Source organism: Sciurus carolinensis, chromosome 13 (genome assembly GCF_902686445.1).
Source record: "Sciurus carolinensis chromosome 13, mSciCar1.2, whole genome shotgun sequence".
Classification (NCBI taxonomy): Eukaryota; Metazoa; Chordata; class Mammalia; order Rodentia; family Sciuridae; genus Sciurus; species Sciurus carolinensis.
Genome location: NC_062225.1, coordinates 25419162 through 25440573, shown reverse-complemented (window position 1 = coordinate 25440573; position 21412 = coordinate 25419162).

The window sequence follows — 21412 nt, the reverse complement described above, 5'->3', positions numbered from 1 at the left end:
GAGTGGGAGACACCAAACTTTATACTACGCTGTGGGCCCAGAGGAGGTGAGCACTCCAGATTCTGAGTACCCCTACCAGTTTTGCACACATTTCTAGGCTATCTAGTGTCATAAATTTTCTAGTCTGAAACAATCCATAGTTGTACACAAGGTTTCAAAACATGATACATGATTGTGTGTAACAGTGTTCAAGTAAGAAGCATGTTTACAGAACCAGAGTGCTATAAGGGGACTCCTCTCATAAGGCCTTTGGTAAATAAATCTCCACCCTTGGGCCCTGGAGCCTTGCAAGGGACCTGGGCGAGGGTTTTACACTTCAAAGGAATGTAGTTAGGTCCTAGGGAAAGTCCTTTACAATCCAAAAGGTAGGAGTGAATGGAGATAATGAGGTTCCCTGTAAACCAGCTGGCAGGGGAAAGGGGAGGAGAACTCTCTCCCTTTCCCAGGCACTAATTTTCTCGGGGTCCTTAGTTTATTTTGTATCTGGGTCAGTGTTTGCCACCCCCTGCAGGAGGACAATTCTGAATGATTGAACAAAATTCGCTGGGAAGAACCAGTAGTCAACAAGGGACCAGGCAAAAAGGCGGTGGAATTAAGTTAGATTGAAGGGGGAAGATCAAACCATGTTACTGGGTGAGCAATGGAAGGCTGTTGAATGTGGGCCCAAGAAGTCTCTGGCCACTAGTCATGCTCAAAGTTGTGCATATTATGAAGACCAGCACAAGGAACCTGTTAACAGGTTAGGAGTAATGAATTGACCCATTTTTATCAATTGGCACACAGGTAGTTTTGTTATTCTCTTAACCTGCCTCCATCACATGGGGTGTGACTGCTCATTCATACTGCTCATTCCTGGGCAGCATCGAGGGTCTCATACAATATGAAATCCCTCACGTGATATGTGGCATTAGCATGTTAAAAAAGTGTGCCAGAGATGATTCTGAGGGAGCCAAAACCAAGGAGGATTCTAGGCAGATGTCTCTTGCCTACTTTTTACTCCTGTGCTATGTGCCATGCCCAGAGGGGCACTCTCACTAATACAGAAGGTCATACTCCTTACCCAATACACTGCATTCTTAGAAGAGCAACTAATGATCTTTTGAAAAGCAAAAGTCAGATTCCATAACACATGGACTTCAAAACGTATAATAACCTCCCATGATGCTTGGGCTTAAAATTCAAACTCCTTACCCTGGATTGCAGAGTGATTCAGCCACTGTTGCCTCTCTGACCTCACCTCCCCCTCTCCTTCTTGCTTTCCATTCTCCAGCCACATCATCTAAACATCTGCAGTTCTACTCAATACCTTTGCACAGCTGATCACACTTCATGAGGTGCTTTTCTAGAATATTTACTTGGCTCGTTTCATTTGATCATTCATGTCACCTCCTCAAAGAGATCTTCTCTGTCCATCCACTCTAAGGAGCTACCCAGTCACCCTCTATCAGCTGGTCTTGTTTCAACCTTGTCAATAGTCTTTACCAGTATCTGATATGGTTCGGGTTGTTTATTGTCTTTCACTGTCCACTGGAATGAGATGTCCAGAGAGACAGGAGATTTTCTGAGTTGCTTTACAGCTCTCTTCTCAATGCCTACATTGATATGTGACCCCAGTTGATATTCAATACATATTCCTGGTTGTTCCCATATTGGTGAGATAAAGGTCTCACTGTTCCCAAAATCAATTCCGTGGATAGGCTAGCCAATTGTGGTAATATCCAAGATACAGAATGAGAAAAGTTTACTTATGATCCTGAGACCAAGTCTTCTCCAGAAGGCAGTCCAAGCTAGAAGCATAATTCTTAAAGGCTAGATGCCTACAGCTGCTACCATATCCTTGAATCTATGTTAGCCAGTGCGCCTACAATGAAAAAGAAATATTTTTGTTATTTTAAGGCTTTCATAGATGACAGTTTAGAGCCATCAGAACGAACAAATTTAAACGGTGAACAAGATTCTCAGGGGGATGCTAGGTGAAGTGCATGAATTGCAACACTACAACAACAGCCTATCTAGAACATTGCTAAGCATTCTGAAAGCAGAAATGGAATGTGTATTAAAGAGAAATTGTTCACACTGGTAAAATGGTTGCTGAGAATCCAAACTGCATTGCTCACCACAGGAAGAGAGAGAGGAAGAGAATTTGCAGTCCCAAGTATAGAAGAATTCTTGGAATTTTTGTAGTAATAAGAGGGTAAAGTAAACATTGATGAGACTGACAGATTGTTATGATACTTGAGAAAGAGCATTATCTTAATGTTGTGGCAGTCAGGAAGCCTCTAATACCAGTAATCTTTGAGATACCCCAAATCAATTCGCTTGCATGGCTGCAAGTGCTGGAGCAGTTTGGTACTCTTCTGATGAACTGCCTTCTCTCACCATTAGGGTACAGAAGACCCAAGTGGTCTGCTTCACATATTGTTCCCTACAAGCAACCTTCTCCCTGGCCTATCTTTCTTCTGAGCCTGTACTAGTATTTGCCCATGAATGAACCCTTCATCTGAAATGTTTTAGAAGGTAGAGGACGTCTAACATTATCAGTTTGCAAGTGAGTAAACCCAGAGTCCGAGAAGTATGATTGACTTGTTCAATATCAGCACCAAGTTATGGAAACTTCCTCCCTTGGCCAGGGATCTATGCAGTAGACAAAGAGCAGAAGTCAGTTTAAATAGAATTTTACTTTTGCCTGTTCATAGGAAACAGTACTGCTATCACCAGTGTTATCTTCCCCATCCCATTTTGCTTGTGCAGGTCCCATGCCATTTCCCAGAGTTCAGTTGGACCATCCAAATGGTCATTGTTTACAAGCCTGTCTTTTCATCGTACACCAACATGAATACCTGAGGGTAAGTTTTATAAGAGATAATGCTTCTTGGAAAAAAATGTTATTTAAACTTTCTGTGCTTCAGGTTCCTCATCTATAAGGTATTTACAATAATACTGAGAGTCTTAATTCATTCACGAATAAAAGTGATATATAAGATTTACCTGGAGGAAGGTATAATAAGTTCTGGAATGATAGAAAGGCAAAACTGAAAAAGCACAGAGCTACAAAGAATACATAGACACTAAGAAAAATTTGTATAAGTAGCAAGCGTCAAAGCATAGCAAATTTACTAATGAATGAAGTTCCATTATCATACATACAATATAATGAAAGTGAATGATTGTGGTTTATTTTAGTGACTACTCGTAACTAAAACACTGCTGCTCAGTTCACAATAGCCAGATTGTGGAACCAACCTAGATGTCCTTCAATTGATGAATGGATAAAGAAAATGTGGTATATATATATACAATGGAATATTACTCAGCCATAAAGAATGATAAAATTATGGCATTTGCAGGCAAATGGATGAAACTGGAGAATATCATGCTAAGTGAGATAAGCCAATCTCAAAAAACCAAAGGAAGAATGATAACGCTAATAAGTGGATGATGACACATAATGGGGGGTGGGAAGGGGTAGTGTTGGGGTTGGAGTTGGGTTTAGGGAGGGGGGCAGGAATGGAGGAAGAAAGGACTGTATAGATGGAGGGGAGGGGAAAAGGGAAAAAATGGCAGAATGAATCAAACAACATTACCCTATGTAAATTTATGATTACACAAATGGTATGCCTTTACGCCATGTACAGACAGAGAAACAGCATGTATCCCATTTGTTTACAATAAAAAAAAAAAACACTGCCCACAATTGAAGGTGATTTTGAATAAATTTCTAACCAGTACTTCTAGACAGAGAAAATGTATCAATTAAAAGTGTGTAATAAGCAGCAAATTTAAATAAAAAATATTATGAATCCACATGCAATCCAACACTCCTGCAACCTCAGCTATTCAGGAGGCTGACGCAGGAGATCACAAGTTAGAGGATGGCCTTGGCAATTTGGCAAGACTATCAAAATAAACTTTTAAAAGGGTTCAGGATGTATCTTAGTGGTAAAGTGTCCCTAGGTTCAATCCCTGGTGCTGCAAAAAAACAAAACCCCACCAACCCTCCTCTTCCCCACCACAGGCAAAAGCAAACTCCAAAGCAAAATCCCACCATGAATCTGGGCATGGTCCTGTGCGCCTGTGGTGCTAGCACTCGGGAGGCTGAAGCATTGGAATTGCTGGGACCCAGGAATTCAGAGCCAGCCTGGGCAATTTAACAAGATCCTTTCTCAGAAACAAAACAAAAGTGGGGAAAATGCTGGGGACATAGCTTGTGGTAGCATGCTGGCTTAGCACATATAAGACCCTGAATTCAATCCCCAGCACTAGAATCAAAAAAGAAAGAAAGGAAGGAAGGGAAGAAGGAAGAAAGAACAGGAGGAAGGTTTGTACAAGTAGAGCACAAAATAAGAAGTGTAAAGAAATTCCTTGAGTGTGCTTTTTCATCTCCTCTAAATATTATACACACCAAGTAAAAGATATTAATCCCACGAGGTAGATATTTCAATTAAAATCATTCTGATAAACATTTCAGTTACAATGAAAGCAGAAAAAAGCTTTAAAATAATCATAAAACTTATATTTATCCTGAAAACCTAGTTTATAATCATTTTTAACAGGAAAATGCTGGCCCTAAAGTCTGATGAAACCATCCACCACTATAATGTAATCATACAATTAAAAAAATATTTATGATGCTTCCTGGTGCAGGGTATTGAACCGAGGGCTTCCCACTTGCTAAGCATGCACTCTGAGACTGATTATATCCTCCATCAAAACAATTCTTTGAAATGTAGAAAACCCAAAATAATTTACAATAGTATTTTAGATATATGTGGAATTAGAGATGTGGAGCTTGAATTTTATTCTTATGTAGGTCTTTCTTTTGCTTCTTAGGTTTAAAAATTGTTAATGACACTTTGTATGTACTCTGTTAAAAAAAGGAGAACTATTGTAAAGATTAAAAGCAGGACTGGGGTTGTGACTCAGTGGTAGAGTTCTTCCCTAGCATGTGTGAAGCACTGGGTTCAATTCTCAGCCCCACATATAAATCAATCAGTCAATTAATAAATAAAATGAAGGTCCATCAACAACTAAAAAATATTTAAAAGCAAGATTAAAAACAGCTTCTGCCTAAAAACTATGACACAAGTGAACGCATCCTTCTGATGCAGGTGAGGGAATATCATATTTTTACAAATCCACATAGTTTTAAAAGCAGAGTAAAATAGGACATGGAAAATGCTGTTTCCCCAGCCATGCCTGTAACCTCTTTCATTATCATGTTTAGAGGAAGAATCATTCTAGAGCATACTTTTAAAATGTTCATGTTCAAACTATCTAGGTCATCTGTGTTCAAAGAGGCCATAGGAAAACTCCAAGCAACCAAAGGTGACTTTTCTGAGGCACTGCTTTCCCCACTGATGCCCTAATTCTACCCTTAGTTTCCTCACTAGTCCATTAATCGAGACATTCTCTCAACCAGCCTCAGTTGTTCGGTGCTGGGAAGATTTCCCTGTATACTCTCTGCATTGATTTAAAATCTTTGTTTCTTTTGCACATTCCATCCCAAACATCCTCTTTTTCTTGAGAACATCTCCATGCTCTTCATCTCTTTTATTCTCACATTTTCTTCTCCCTTATTTTGATATTTTCTCCCTGCACCAAGTTCCTATTACCCTATGCTTCAACAGTCCCAAACTTACTTCCCCAGGAATATCTACCTCATTGCAGCCCTATCCTCTCCCTTCCTCTCTCCCTAGTTCTCTTTTTACCTATTTACAGAAAACTCCAAAGTATGTGAATGTCCTTTTTGAATAGTACTAAATTCAAAATACTGACATGGAAATATTGGTGGAGGGACACTGTTCCAGTTGAAACCTCTAGGTACACACTGTAAGTTTTTTTTTATTTTAATTTCTTTTTATTGTAAACAAATGGGATACATTTGTTTCTCTTTGTACATGGAGTAACAGCATACCATTTGCGTAGTCATTGATTTACATAGAGTAATATTTGATTCATTGTTATTTTTTCTTTCCCCCCCCCCCCTCCCGCCCCCCTTTTTCCTCCTTACAGTCCCTCCTTCCTCCATTCTTGACACCCTCCAACCCCCCCATTATGTGTCATCATCTGCTTATCAGCAAGATCATTCGTCCTTTGGTTTTTTGAGATTGGCTTATCTAACTTAGCATGATATTCTCCAATTTTATCCATTTGCCTGCAAATGCCATAATTTTATTTTCCTTTATGGCTAATATTCCTATATATATATACAACAGTTTCTTTCTTTCTTTTTTTTTTTTGCTTTTAAGAAAAAACTATTTTAGTTTTATTTGAATTTCCTTATGATTAATTATGTGGAATACATTTTCACATAACTGTGGGTTATTCATTTATCTTCTTTCAAGAAATGTCTATATATGTCTTCAATTGGATTATTATTATTTGCTATTCAGGCATTTCATATTCCTTAAATATTTGAACATATAGAATTTTATTTCTTTTTTTTTCTTTTAATTTATTTTTATTCTAAACAAATGGAATACATGTTGTTTCTGTTTGTACATGGAGCAACAGCATAGCACTTGCATAATCATACATTTACGTAGGGTAATGATGTTTGATTTCTTCTCTTATTTTTTCTCCCCCCCACTCTTTGCACCCCTCTTTTCCCTCTATACAGTCCCTCCTTCCTCCATTTGTGCCCCCCTTCCACCCCCCATTATGTGTTATCATCTGCTTATCAGCGAGATCATTCGAACTTTGGGTTTTTGAGATTGGCTTATCTCACTTAGCATGATATTCTCCAATTTCATCCATTTGGCTGCAAATGACATAATTTTATTATTCTTTATAGCTGAGTAATTTTACATTGTGTGTGTGTGTGTGTGTGTGTGTGTGTGTGTATATATATATATATATATATATATATATATATATATATATAAACAGTCTCTTTACCCATTCATCAACTGAAGGACATCTAGGTTGGTTCCACAATCTGGCTATGGTGAATAGACCAGCTATGAACATTGTTGTGACTGTATCTCTGTAGTATGCTGATTTTAAGTCCTTTGGGTATACGCCAAGGAGTGGGATAGCTGGGTCAAACGGTGGGTCCATTCCAAGTTTTATAAAGAATCTCCACACTGCTTTCCAGAGTGGCTGCACTAATTTGCAGCCCCACCAGCAATGTATGAGTGTACCTTTTTCCCCACATCCTCTCCAACACCTAATGTTGCTTCTATTCTTGATAATAGCCATTCTAATTGGGGTAAGATGGAATGTTAGGGTAGTTTTGATTTGCAATTCTCTTATTACTAAAGATGGTGAACATTTTTTTATATGTTTGTTGATTGCTTGTAGATCTTCTTCTGTGAAGCGTCCGTTCATATCTTTAGCCCATTTGTTGATTGGGTTATTTGTATTCTTCATGTAGAGTTTTTTTTTTTTTTACATGTAATCATGGCATACCATTTGTGTAATCATAAATTTGCATAGGGTAATTTTGTTTGAATTATTCTGTTATTTTTTTTCCCTTCCCCAACCCCTCCCACCCCTCTTTTCCCTCTGTACAATCCTTCCTTCCTCCATTCTTACCACCCTCCTTATCCCTAACCCTAAACCTAACCCTAACACTAACCCCTCCCACCCCCCATTATATGTCCTCATCCGCTTATCAGATAGATCATTCGTCCTGTAGTTTTTTGAGATTGGCTTATCTCACTTACGTTGATGTTCTCCAATTTCATCCATTTTCTTGTAAATGTCATAATTTTATCATTCTTCATGGCAGGGTAATATTCCATTGTATATATATATGCCACAGTTTCTTTCTCCATTCATCAACTGAAGGGCATCTAGTTTGGTTCCACAATCTGGCTATGGTGAATTGAGCAGCAATGAACATTGATGTGGCTGTATCTCTGTAGTATGCTGATTTTAAGTCCTTTGGGTATAGGCCAAGGAGTGGGATAGCTGGGTCAAATGGTGGTTCCATTTCAAGATTTCTGAGGAATCTCCATACTGCTTTACACAGTGGCTGCACTAATTTGCAGCCCCATGAGCAATGTATGAGTGTACCTTTGTCCCCACATTCTCTCCAACACCTATTGTTCCTTCTGTTCTTGATAATCGCCATTCTAATTGGGGTGAGATGGAATCTTAGGGTAGTTTTGATTTGCATTTGTCTTTAGAGATGTTGAACATTTTTTTATATATCTGTTGATTGCTTGTAGATCTTCTGTGATGTGTCTGTTCATTTCCTTAGCCCTTTTGTTGATTGGATTATTTGTATTCTTGGTGTAGAGTTTAGATTCTGGCAAGTAGTGCTCTATCTGAAGTATGAGTGGCAAAGGTATTCTCCCACTCTGTAGGTTCTTTCTTTGCATTGCTGATAGTTTCCTTTGCTGAGAGTAAGCTATTTAGGTTGAATCTATCCCAGTTATTGATTCTTGCTTTTATTTCTTGTGCTATGGGAGTCCTGTTAAGGAAGTCTGATCCTAAGCCAACAAGTTGAAGATTTGGACCTACTTTTTCTTCTATAAGATGCAGGGTCTCTGGTCTGATTTCACTGTCCTTGATCCATTGTGAGTTGATTTTTGTGCAGGGTGAGAGATACGGGTTTAGTTTCATTCTGTTGCATATGGATTTCCAGTTTTCCCAGCACCATTTGTCAAAGAGGCTATCTTTTCTCCATTGCATCTTTTTGGCACCTTTGTCTAGTATGAGAAAATTGTATTTATTTGGGTTTGTGTCCACGTCCTCTATTCTGTTCCATTGATCTACCTGTCTATTTTGGTGCCAATACCATGCTGTTTTTGTTACTATTACTTTGTAGTACAGTTGAAGTTCTGGTATTGCGATACCCCCTGTTTCATTCTTCCTGCTAAGGATTCCTTTAGCTATTCTGGGTTTCTTATTCTTCCAGATGAATTTCATGATTGCTTGCTCTATTTCCGTAAGGTACTTCATTGGTATTTCAATTGGAATTGCATTGAATGTGTATAGCACTTTTGGTAGTATGGCCATTTTGACAATATTAATTCTGCCTATCCAGGAACATGGGAGATCTTTCCATCTTCTAGGGTCTTCCCCAGTTTCTTCTTCAATGTTTTGTAGTTTTCATTGTAGAGCTCTTTTCCTCTTTGGTTAGATTGATTCTCAAGTATTTTTTTTTTGAGCCTATTGCAAATGGATTTGTTTTCCTCACTTCCCTTTCAGATGTTTCATCGCTTGCATATAAAAATGTGTTAGAGGAGACACAAGATGGTGGACTAGAGGGAGGCTGCGTTCCTTGTCGCTCCGTAACTCCGGTTTCAAGCAGAGGATATCTGTTTCCTGGTGAGGCAGTTTTTGCTGCTTATCGATCCCCCTCTGTTTACCCCATTTGTCTGCTGTGACCACCTGCAGTCTGCCAGCATATCGACACCTTTTTTGAGTGCAGATTACTCACTGTCAGGCACCTGTCATCCTCCACTTGCCTGCCTCTCACCTGTCCATCGCCTGTCTTACACCTATCCATCTCCCAACGCTCGAGGATCACCTCTCAATCATCCGACAACAGTCAGCAAACTGATCGCTGACCGCCAGTGGAGCACCAGCTGCCTGCTGTTGCCTGGAAGTTCACTGTTACAGAACCTGCAGGTTTGATTACACGTGGATGCCGCCATTTTGAGAGAACAGCCAGTCCCCATAGGACCCCTGACCAGATTGACTGAGCCCAGTCTCCAGGATCCCTCAGCCCGACTGATCACTCCCTGCCTCGGGGACCCTCACATCGACTGACTGCTCCCTGCCACGAGGACCGAGAACCGAGAACAACTGACTGCACCATATCACCGGGACCCCAACTGTCTGCAACCAGCATCAAGGATCCCACAACCACACCAAACACACCCAAACTCAAGGAACCCTGCCTGACCAACCGCATCCTGCCTCCAGGACCTCCAGCTGACTACATCCACACCCTGAGCTGCAGCTCCCCATTTGCCAAAACATTTGGAAGCCAGAGCGTCATCTTGGATAACCCTGGAAGCCATAGCTCCGATTTTTTGGTGGGGCAAATCCCATCCTGGGACACCTACTGGAGACTAGAAGCTCAATGTCAGGTACCTCTCCTGCATCAAGCTACTAAAGACTAGGAGGTTTTATTACTATGTGACTATTGTACTGTAGATTTTCTTTTTTCTCCTTATTGAAAAATTTTAAGTTTTTATTTCTTTACTTTTCTTGCTCTCTTTTCCTTTTGTTTAACTGTTCCCTCAGAGTCTCTTTCCCCCTTTTTTGCATGCTAACATTCAATTTCTTTTGATTACACTCTCACCATTTCTATTATCTGGAACTTCTGTATATTCATTTCTTATCCCATTAACAGCCACGTTCTACATCCCTCTGTATCCTCTTTGTCCTCCATTAGAAACTGCAGACCTTATTGCAAATTGGTTTTTTTTATTGAAGATAATATTTCAACTCATTCTGTTTATTATGACAATATTGTTATTGTCCTCATAGGGCCTATTTGGTCTAGGATTCCATAGTGTCTGAATTGGACACTGCTAATAATGATCTCCCCTTAAAGAAAAGATTTTGGAAACCTATAGGGCCACTATAAGGCTATAGGGGGAAATCTGCAATACCCCAGATCTGCACTGCTAGAGGGGAAGATACATGAACAACATGAAAAAAACAAGGGAAGCAAATGATCCAAACAAATCTTGACTCTATATTAATAGAATCCAATGACAGTATGTTAGAAGAAATGTCAGAAAAGGACCTCAGATTATACATGATCAAGTTGATTTGCAAATCAAAGGTGAGATAAGAGAGCAAATGTGGGCAATGAATGATAATACCAATAAGCTGACAGAGAAACTGCAGGAAGCAGAAGATCATTTCAACAAAGAGGTAGAGATTCTCAAAAAAAAAAAAAAAAAAACAAACAAAAATCCTTGAAATGAAGGAAACAATAAACCAAATTACAAACTCAATTGAAAGCATCACCAAAAGACTAGACCACTTGGAAGACAGAACATCAGATAATGAAGATAAAATATTTAATCTTGAAAATAAAGTTTTCCAAACAGAGAAGATGGTAAGAAATCATGAACAGAATCTCCAAGAACTATGGGACATGAAGAAAGACCAAATTTAGGCTGGGGAGATAGCTCAGCCGGTAGAGTGCTTGCCTTGTAAGCACAAGGCCCTGGGTTCGATCCCCAGCACCAAAAAAAAAAAAAAAAAAAAAAAAAAAAAAGAAAGACCAAATTTAAGAATTATTGGGATTGAGTAAGGCACAGAGATACAAACCAAAGGAATGAACAACCTATTCAATGAAATAATATCAGAAAATTTCCCAGACCTGAAGAATGAAATGGAAAATCAAAACCAAGAGGCTTACAGAACACCAAATGCACAAAATCAAAACAGATCCACACCAAGACACATTATAATGAAAATGCCTAACATTCAAAATAAAGACAGGATTTTGAAGGCCATGAGAGAAAAGCATCAAATTACATATAGGGGGAGGCCAATACGGACAGCAGCCAACTTCTCAACCCAGACTCTAAAAGCTAGAAGGGCCGGGAACAACATATTTCAAGCTCTGAAAGAACATGGTTGCCAACCAAGAATCCTATACCCAGCAAAACTAACCTTCAGATTTGAAAATGAAATAAAACCTTCCATGATAAACAAAAGATAAAAGAATTTAAAATAGAAAACCTGCGCTACAGAATGTTCTCAACAAAATATTCCATGAGGAAGAAATGGAAAACAACAATGTAGGTCAGCAAAGAGAGGAACTACCTTAGAGGAAAACCACTCAAAGAGAAACCAAGCCAACTTAAAAACCAAAAATAAGCCCAAATGACTGGGAATACAAATCATATCTCAATAATAACCCTGAACGTTAACGGCCTAAACTCATCAATCAAAAGACATAGACTTGCAGAATGGACTAAAAAGAAAAACCCAACAATATGCTCCCTACAAGAGACTCATCTCATAGAAAAAGACATTCACAGACTAAAGGTGAAAGGATGGGAAAAAACCTACCACCCACATGGACTCAGTAAAAAAGCGGGGGTTTCCATCCTTATATCAGATAATGTGAACTTCAAGCGAAAGTTAGTCAGAAGGGATAAAGAAGGACATTTCATACTGCTTGAGGGAACCATAAATCAGGAAGACATAACGATAGTAAATATTTATGCCCCAAACAATGGTGCATCCCTGTGCATCAAACAATTCTTCTCAATAACAGGAATAACATAGACCACAACACAATAATTCTGGGTGACTTTAATGCACCACTGTCACCACTAGATAGATCTTCCAAACAAAAACCAAACAAAGAAACCATAGAACTCAATAATACAATCAATAACCTAGACTTAATAGACATATATAGAATATTCCATCCATCAACGAGCAGATTCACTTTCTTCTCAGCAGCACATGGAACCTTCTCGAAAATAGACCATATGTCATGCCACAAAGCAGCCCTTGGAAATGCAAAAAAATAGAGATACTGCCTTGTGTTCTATCAGATCATAATGGTCTGAGAGTAGAAATCAATGACAAAATAAAAAGCAGAAATTACTCCAACACCTGGAGACTAAATAATATGCTATTGAATGAAACATGGATAACAGAAAACATCAGGGAGGAGATAAAAAAATTTTTAGAGGTCAATGAGAACGACGATACAACATATCAAAATGTCTGTGACACTATGAAAGCGGTACTAAGAGGAAAATTCATTGCATGGAGCGCATTCTAGAAAAGAAGGAAAAGTCAACAGGTAAATGACCTAACGTTACAGCTCAAAGCCCTAGAAAAAGAAGAACAGAATAACAGCAAAAGTAGTAGAAGACAGGAAATCATTAAAATCAGAGCTGAAATCAATGAAATTGAAACCAAAGAAACAATTCAAAAAATTGGCAAAACAAAAAGTTGGTTCTTTGAAACAGTAAACAAAATAGAAATATCCTTAGCCACACTAACAAAGAGAAGAAGAGAGAAAACTCAAATTACTAAAATTCATGATGAAAAAGGAAATATCAAGACAGACACCACTGAGATACATAACATAATGAGAAGCTACTTTGAAAATCTGTATTCCAACAAAATAGAAACCAGTGAAGACATTGACAAATTTCTAGAGACATGCTACTCCCAAACTGATTCAGGAGGACATACACAATTTAAACAGATCAATATCAAGCAATGAAATAGAAAAAGCCATTAAAAACCTACCATCCAAGAAAAGCCCAGGAGCAGACGGATTCTCAGCTCAGTTTACAAAACCTTCAAAGAAGAACTCATTCCAATACTTCTCAAAGTATTCCAGGAAATAGAAAAGGAGGGTACCTTACAAAACTCATTCTATGAAGCTAATATGACCCTCATACCCAAACCAGGAAAAGACCCATCAAGGAAGGAAAATTTTAGACCAATATCCTTGATGAATATAGATGCAAAGATCCTTAACAAAATATTGGCAAACCATATCCAAAAACATATTAAGAAAATCATGCACCATGATCAAGTCAGGTTCACCCCTGGAATGCAAGGAGGTTTAACATCCGTAAATCAATAAACATAATCCATCATGTCAATAGACTTAAGGATAAGAATCATATGGTTCTATCAATTGATGCTGAAAACGCGTTTGACAAAATACAACACACCTTCATGCTTAACACACACAAAAAATAGGGATAGTACGAACATACTTGAACATTGTAAAGGCTATTTATGCTAAGCCAATGGCCAACATCATTCTAAATGGAGAAAAACTGAAACCATTGCCTTTAAAAACGGGAACAAGACAGGGATGTCGTCTTTCACTTCTATTCAGCATTGTCCTTGAAACTCTAGCCAGAGCATTGGGCAGACTAAAGAAATTAAAGGGATAAAAATAGGAAAAGAGGAACTTAAGCTGTCACTATTTGCTGATGACATGATTCTATATTTAGAGGATCTAAAAAACTCCTCCAGAAAACTTCTAGACCTCATCAATGAATTCAGCAAAATAGCAGGCTATAAAATCAACACGCATAAATCTAAAGCATTTTATATGCAAGCAATGAAACATCTGAAAGGGAAGTGAGGAAAACAACACCATTTAGAATAGCCTCAAAAAAAATAAAATGCTTGGGAATCAATCTAACCAAAGAGGTAAAAGATCTCTACAATGAAAACTACAAAACATTGAAGAAGAAACTGAGGAAGACTTCAGAAGATGGAACGATCTCCCATGTTTTTGGATAGGCAGAATTAATATTGTCAAAATGGCCATACTACCAAAAGTGCTATACACATTCAATGCATTTCCAAGTAAAATCCCAATGATGTACCTTACAGAAATAGAGCAAGCAATCATGAAATTCATCTGGAAGAATAAGAAACCCAGAATAGCTAAAGGAATCCTTAGCAGGAAGAATGAAACAGGGGGTATCGCAATACCAGAACTTCAACTATACTACAAAGTAATAGTAACAAAAACAGTATGGTATTGGCACCAAAATAGGTAGATCAATGGAACACAATAGAGGACATGGACACAAACCCAAATGCATGCAATTTCTCATACTAGACAAAGGTGCCAAAAATATACAATGGAGAAAAGATAGCCTCTTCAACAAATGGTGCTGGGAAAACTGGAAATCCATATGCAACAGAATAAAACTAAACCCGTATCTCTCACCCTGCACAAAAATCAACTCATAATGGATGAAGGACCTTGAAATCAGACCAGAGACCCTGCATCTTATAGAAGAAAATGTAGGTCCAAATCTTCAACTTGTTGGCTTAGGATCAGACTTCCTTAACAGGACTCCCATAGCACAAGAAATAAAAGCAAGAATCAACAACTGGGATAGATTCAACCTAAATAGCTTACTCTCAGCAAAGGAAACTATCAGCAATGCGAAGAGAGAGCCTACAGAGTGGGAGAATATCTTTGCCACTCATACTTCAGATAGAGCACTAATTTCCAGAATCTAAAAAGAACTCAAAAAACTCTACACGAATAATACAAACAACGCAATCAACAAATGGGCTAAGGAAAGGAACAGACACTTCACAGAAGAAGATCTACAAGCAATCAACAGATATATGAAAAAATGTTCAACATCTCTAGTAATAAGAGAAATGCAAATCAAAACTGTCCTAAGATTCCATCTCACCCCAATTAGAATGGCGATTATCAAGAACACAAGCAACAATAGGTGTTGGCGAGGATGTGGGGACAAAGTTACACTCATACATTGCTGGTGGGCCTGCAAATTAGTGCAGCCACTCTGGAAATTAACACATAATGGGGGGTGGAAGGGGGGCACGAATGGAGGAAGGAGGGACTGTATATAAGGAAAAGTGGGGTGGAGGGGTGGGTGGGAAGGAAATATAACAGAATGAATCAAACACCATTACCCTATGTAAATGTATGATTAGGCAAATGGTATGCTGTTACTCCATGTAGAAACAGAAACAACATGTATCCCATTTGTTTACAATAAAAATAAATTAAATTTAAAAAATAAAAAAATAAATAAAAATGCGTTAGATTTCTGTGTGTTGATTTTGTAGCCTGCTATTTGCTGAATTCATTGATGAGGTCTAGAAGTTTTCTGGAGGAGTTTTTTAGATCCTCTAAATATAGAATCATGTCATCAGCAAATAGTGACAGCTTAAGTTCCTCTTTTCCTATTCGTATCCCTTTAAATTCTTTACTCTGCCTAATTGCTCTGGCTAGAGTTTCGAGGATAATATTGAATAGATGTGGTGAAGGAGGACATCCGTGTCTTGTTCCCATTTTTAAAGGGAATGGTTTCAGTTTTTCTCCATTTAGAATGATGTTGGCCATCGGATTAGCATAAGTAGCCTTTACAATGTTCAGGTATGTTCCTACTATCCTTCACAGTGTAAGTTTTCTTTTCTGTCTTGGACTTTTCTCTTTTGGATGAAACAAAGGCACTCACCAAATCCAATTTCATTCTCTGTAAACATCCCCTTAAGACATAATATTAGAAAAACAAAGGGACCAGTGCAGAGGCAGTCTGTTATCCTCCTAGTTCAGATGAGGAAACAGATTTTGTGAGAGAGTAAATGATCATCCATCCCATACCTAGTATATGTCAAAGTGAAAACTCAAATTAGGTCTCCAGATTTCTACTTCCATCCTTTTCCCTATTATTCTAAGCTAATTCGACTCCACTAGTACATTGAGAAAACAAAAAGCCTAATGAAAAACTTTAAAGTTTCTTTCCTTACCTGACATTGTCAGAGAAGAGGTGACATCAATTGCAGATACAAAGGATGAGGAGACCACCCCAGAGGATATCTGGGTGACTGAGGCTAGAGAATGCATGTTTCCCAGTATGGAGTTCACTGGTCACTGGCCACTGGCCACTTACTACTGGTCAGTGATGACTGGTTATCTGTCACTGGTCACTTGTGATGATCCAAATTTTTTTACAACTCCATGCAATCCCTAAGATTCTATCAGGTGGCAGTAGGTTTGGTGGGAGAATGATGTCACCAAAAAGGCAGTTTAAAGGTATGAGGTAGCCAATAGGGAGTTCAGATTCCCAACCAGAAGGTGGGATTGGGTGGAGAAACTGAGAAGAGAGTTGATTGGGTGGAGAAGGTGACAGGAGATTTATCATTGAACCTAAACGGCCAAACTCTGGGAACGTGAAATTCTGCCAGAGGGTTAACATAGGGCCAACTTCCCTGGTGCTTGTATTCAGAGGATCAGCTCAGTGTTCCTTATAAATGCTCATTAAAAATTATTATACGTTATATATTTATTTCACATTTTAATAGGTAAAAGTGGGCACTTAATTATATATTAATGTACAGTTAATATCCCTGGGGATGGAAGAAAGAGAGCAATTCTAGTTATTCTGGAACCATAGATATTGATCTGATTAGTAAACTTCCTGCAGCTTCCAAGGATGAAAGAAAAGGATTTAAAAGGTTTATTCTGTAGTCTAGTTGTAGGTGAATGCAAAACTTTTACTCATTTATTTTTATGTGGTGCTGAGGAATAAACCTAGAGCCTCACACTTGCCAGGTGAGCACTCTACCACTGAGCCACACCCTCAGCCCTAAAGAGTTTTTTCATAACCTAAGAGTAGGTTGAAATTCCTTGAGTGCACCCTGTAGGAAATGAGGAGTTCCCAGTTTTTCTTTTGGTTTTCTTGAATCCTACTTTCCTTGGGCTGGGGTGTGCTGGGCCAGGTTGGACTTGTAACTTCCTTCTGCTCTTCTCCTCCCACCCCTCTTCATTGTAGACATTGTTTCATGAACAAGCCTTGATTTTGCATTCTTATACTCCTAGATAGTACTTTCTTTTGACTTCCAGAGCAGGGGTCTTGTATTTTGTGACTTGATTCTTTGAAAACGCACTCTGAAACTGAGAATCAAACAGTGGAGGGGTGGAAGACCCTGCTCACTGTCAAATGCCCTTCTTTTGGACTTTGGTTGTACACCATATGCCATGGATGGCTCCTTGGGTAATGTAGACATCCTGCTTTGGACTCCTTCATATGTGATAGGCTCTGAGTATTCTTTCTCTCTTCCTATGTAAGTGAATCCAATCCAGTGTGGCACTTACTGAATCTTCCTGCCCCTTGCAAACAGCCTCTATAGAATCCTGGGCCTCTCATATTCTTTGTCTGCCATGCTTGGGTGAAAGGCCAGGAGAATAGTTAGTAGAATATAGGGAAAGTGAGAGTAGACAAAAGAAAATCACATGGATTTTTATTTTTTTTTGTCAGAAATAAGTCAACATACTTTGATTTTATTTTGTATTAATAAAACAGACAATTCAATTTTTTGGTGTTGGCATCCTAGGATGTTAAACCAGAGACTCATTACCACTGAGTCACTTCCCAGCCCTTTTATATTTTATATTGAGACAGTTTGCTAATTTCACAGGGTCTTTCTGTGTTGTTGAGGCTGTGCTATGACTTCTGATCCTCCTACCTCAGCTTTCTGAGGTGCTGAGTTTTCAGGCATGTGCCACTGCACCCGGCTCAATACAAACACATATATAGGTAGATATATAATGTAGCTAGCTAGAAAGTCCAGAAACTGCCTTCAGTTCTGTACAATGAAGATAAACTCTTACATATAATTTGCTTATCTTTTTTTTTGTCATGTTATCTCATTTTTGTTCTTTATTAGTGTGTTTGCAGATTGTGAAGAGCTCTTAAAGGCTCTGGATTTTTAAGTCACTTTTTCTTTTGCATATTTTAAAGGAATCCAACATTGTAAGACACATTGAATGTTTTTCTATTGATGACTGTTTGTGTTGGACTTCATTGTCCCCGCCAAGCCCATGCCCTCAATGATAAGAAGATCTCCTACTAGACCCTCCCCACCCTTTTTTTAAGAGTACTGCTTAGTGAACCCAACGTCATTCTGTGAGTTATCATCAGCCCCTCCTCTAAAATCTTATTTTGTGACTGGGTCTCACTGAGGCGCTCAGGTTGGTGTGAAACTTGAGATCATACTGCTTCAGCCTTCCAAATAGCTGGGAGTGTAGAAATAGCAACATTGTGCCCCTTTTAGGCCCCACCTCCTAAAGATTCCACCATTTCCCAATAGTACCAAACTGGAGGGGAAGGTTTGCCACATGGGCCTTTAGGGACATTCCAAATCAGATTCGTAGCATGTGGTAAGATCATTTTTGATAGCAATGTAATTTTTACATACTGAAATATTCAGGTCCAATATTCAGTTATAATTAGGCAAATGCTGTTTACCTCTCCTGGTCCACAGGCATGATAAGTATTTGCCCTTTGTAATTCTATCCACTCAACTCTAGTTTGCAGTAAACCTCACCTTAACCTCTAAACCAAGTCTTAAATATGGAAGAATGTACCTAAAGAGATTTGGTCCAACATTGTAATGTAGCATCAAGTCCTTCCCTGAACTAAACCCTCAGTTTTTATGTTGAGGGTATTGTTCCAGGCACAACCCAATCCCAGCAATTAGTACTGATCAGGATGACTGGGACTCATCTTTCTGTAACCTACCCATAACATCTATCCCTGACATCCTTCCATGTTCTCCCCATATTCTCATTTGGGTTTTATTAAGAATGGAAACCCTCAAGTCTCTATATGATACCTAGACACTACCAGGTACTGTCACATTTTATTAGTGTCAACTACTTAACTGTTCCTCCTAATATCTCTTTCTCTGGTCTCTATCCTCCATTCCTGTGTACTACGGATTTGTGAAGACATTCTTTTACCTCTTATTGGAACCACTCCTCTCCAAAGGACTACTCTTGCCACTTCCCATACTTTCTGGAAACTCTATTCTGTCTAGGTCTGGATTTTCTCCTGGCAACTATAACTGAGTTTGTTCTTGTCATACTTATGTCTTTTTGAAAACTTAAAGTGCAAGACCAACATAGTTATTCTAGTTTTGGAGAAATTTATGTCACATTTTGTACTTTGTCATGTTTATAAACAGATGGATCATTTATGCCATCTAGCCATCATATACCTGTCAGATATGTTTTCCTATGTTCCAAAAGAGTATTTTATAATTTACTGTCAAGTTTGAATGTGCCAAATTGTAGTTTGCAAATAAGAATTGTTGTGAAGATTAATAACAGTGCATATAAGGACCTTTCAAAATTAGAAACAAAAAGTAGAAATTATTTTGAAGAACTGTTGCAATCATAATTATTTACAGTTTAATCTGGAAGTCAGTACTCCCATCTTCAGATATGGTGTTCTTTGCTCTTCTACTTGTAGCTGAATTGATAGTTTTCCTAATAGGTACAGTCTGGATGAGTGATAAGTATGTGAAGATATTACAAGTGAACTCCACTCTCATGTCTCTCACTTTTGCTTTGGTTTTGGTATTTTCTAAAACATATCTTAGTGTTATCTACTTTTAGCATACCTGTCATATGATAGGAATGTTGTGAACGCCTGGCCAGGAATGTGAGTATAGGGTATATAATTTTTGGAGGTCAATTAGACAGTATCTTTCAAAACGTTAAGTGTGTGTATCCTTCATTCCAGAAATTCTATTTCTAGAAATTTAGATATAGTTTTGTATATGTGTAGGGATAGTTCATTGCATGGCCTATAAGAGAAGACCTAAACCCAAACCAAAAAATGTGAAAACAACTGGAGGTCCATTAATATGGGACTGACTAAGCAAATGATGATACTTTGAGTTATGTTACTTACAATGCATGCAATGCACTGTGGTCATTAAAAACTTGGATGGATACACGTATAAACTGAGAAAAATCAGTATTCTAGAGACAGAAATCATATGGTGTGCTGCTGCTGTGTAGGAAGAAGCTATACATATATGTGAAGTAAATATCCATAAAAGCTATACAAAATGTAAATGTAAACACTTGGACACTTCTCAAAGAACACATAGGGAACTGGGTACTGTGGGACCTAACTCTTTATTCCAGGGCCAGCAGATTTGAATTCAGGAGTGCTCACAGGAACTCACAGACCTGTGCTACAGGCCTCCAGCCAAGTGGGCGCTGTGGGCGCCAGAGTCCCGTATGTAAGTCGAGCAACACAGCAAGCGGGTATGTCCCATCAGGACCGGAAGTGTCGCAGGCGCAGTGGCGCCGGCCAGCGATCCATGGGTAGCTGTCTGACACGCTCCCAACCCAGCGTCTTTTTCAGGCACCGAGGACGCCACTGTGACTACCTAGACCCGCTTGGCATTGGGTGGGCGGCGTCTCGGCACCCACGTGAGCCAATGGCATCCTATCCGCGGTGGCTAGAGACAGGAAGCGACTTTTCTGGATGTCACCTAGCAAAGAGGAAGGGCGGAAACCGCATCCCGGAAAGGTGATATGCCCTGCTGCTGGGTTGGCCCTTCCGGCTCGTACCTTCTTAAGTAGGTCATTATGAACAATTGAGAGCCCCGTATAGTGGTGCATGGCTATAATCCCAGCTACTTGGGAGCCTTAAGGCAGGAAGATCACAAGTTCCAATCCAGGCCAGCAGTTTAGGGATACCTGGTCTCTTTAAAAAAAAAAAAAAAGTGGGTGTATAGCTCAGTGGTGAAGTGCTCATGGGGTTAACCTCAGCACCCAAACCATGTTGAAATTGAAATGGAATTGGAAGGTAGCTCATAGACATCAGTGTAAAGCATTATTTTAAGAATAAAAACAATCTTCTTACATGGTCTGTGAGGCCCTGTGTGGTGTGGGATCCTCTCTGCTTCTCCAGCCCCACTTCTTACTGCTCTTGACTCTGTGCTTCAGATATATTGAATTCACCATACTTACTTCTAACTTGTTCCACAGAAGTGAACTCAAATAATACTTTTCAGGGTTGACTCCTAGCCTTTTTAAGTGAAGTTCATAGTTCCTTTCTATTTGAAGAGTTTTCTGTTCAAAATTAAACTTTAAATGCCCTACCGATTGAATTTGATGCTATCGGTTGTATGAAAACTTAGAAAA